Source organism: Onychomys torridus, chromosome X (assembly GCF_903995425.1).
Source record: "Onychomys torridus chromosome X, mOncTor1.1, whole genome shotgun sequence".
In the NCBI taxonomy this organism is placed as follows: Eukaryota; Metazoa; Chordata; class Mammalia; order Rodentia; family Cricetidae; genus Onychomys; species Onychomys torridus.
This window is the reverse complement of record NC_050466.1, coordinates 53618008-53619634: the sequence shown is the minus strand read 5'-3', so window position 1 is coordinate 53619634 and position 1627 is coordinate 53618008. Positions and strand designations below refer to the sequence as shown.

The 1627-nt window shown below is 38.1% G+C and overlaps 1 pseudogene; it reads right to left on the bottom strand.

The window, feature by feature from the left end:
* Positions 1-1306: 1306 nt before the first annotated feature.
* On the bottom strand, positions 1307-1407 carry LOC118574866 (annotated as a pseudogene).
* Between the last annotated feature and the right edge of the window lie 220 nt (positions 1408-1627).

Genomic DNA, 1627 nt, shown 5'->3' with positions numbered 1-1627 from the left:
TTCTATGATAGTCAAAGTTATAGTCATGTTAAGTTTTCTAGGTATACATAGATATATTTCAGATAGATAGGTAATCTTCAAATACTTCAAAGACCTACAGAATACATCATTTAAAATGTTTTAAAAATTTAGACTTTCTGGACAATGAGACATGGCAGCACCAATTTACTTCAGAGATCTCTGTATCTGCTTCCATCTGTCCCTGGACAAAGACTCTATGATGACAGTTATTTGCTATGCTGGTCACCAGAGTAGACCAGTCCAGGCACCCTTTGGACTACTGCCAGTAGACCAAGGTGGGGTCAACCTTGTGGATTCCTGAGAGCTTCCCCAGAACCCTGCCTCTTCCTATTCCCATGATGTCCTTATCTATCATGGTATCTTCCTCCCTGCCCTCCCACTCTGTTCCTGTTCCAGCTTGACCCTCCCATTTCCCTATGTTCTCATCCCTCACTCCTCGCCCTCCCCAGTCCGCTCATGTTAGACTAGATATTGTAACTGTAATTCTTGTTTGATAACTGTTTTGTTACATGTAATTCTACTATGGTAAAGTTAAAACCTTCCTTTTTGATTAGACAGAAAGGGGATGTGCTGTGGGATGTTTTTCTGTATGTTGTGGATATGTGTTGCTCTGATTAGTTGATAAATAAAGCTGCATTGGCCTATAGCAAGGCAGTTTAGAGGCAAGCAGAAAATCTAAGCAGACATATGGAGAGAAGAAAGAAGAAGAGAGAGAGACACCAGCCACCACCAAAGGAGCAGCAAGATGCTAGCAGACTGGTAATGCTACAGCCATGTGGCAACTTAATAGAACTGGGTTAAATTATAAGAGCTAGCTAGCAAGAAGCCTGCCATAAGCCATACAGTTTATAAATAATATTAAGCCTCTGAATGTTTATTTTATAAGTGTCTGCAGGACAGGAAAAATGCAGGGCCAAGACCAGAGAAATCTTCTAGCTACAAGTAGTAGTAGTAGTAGTAGTAGTAGTAGTAGTAGCAGCAGCAGCAGCAGCAGCAGCAGTAGTAGAAGTAATAAATATAAAGTGTTATCATATTCACATTACCCGTTAGCTTCTGTTGTACTCCTTCTACTCCCAGTGATCCCCTTCTACTCAGCTAGTCCTCTTACTATGTTCATATTTTTCTTTTCTCTTTTTTTTGTGACCCATTTTATTCTACTAGGATTTCTTATAAGATCCAAACTGAATGATTTTGACACAACCATGGTCTTTTTATCAGTGTAACACCACTGAAGAATATGTGTCTCTATCCCCAGCAATCATTAACTGCCTATAGATAACTCAGGAAAACTATGGAATGCTTCACTAATGGTATCCTTGCACAGGGGCCATTCTAATATTTCCTGTAACATTCCAATTTTAATATTTGTGCTGCCAAAGTAAGCACTCTATAGTTTCTTAAATGTTTTCTTGAATGGGGGACTCAATATTTTGTGATTTAAACTGTTAAAAAATTACTGGATATCTATACCTTTTATTTATCTTAAATTAGCAACTCTATGAGCTTAAAAACTGGCTCCTTTTCTAAACAAACAAGTTTCATTTCATTTTTTATATGACAGCTTTTTGAATATTTGTAGACAGTGATCCTGCCACACTAAAACCAT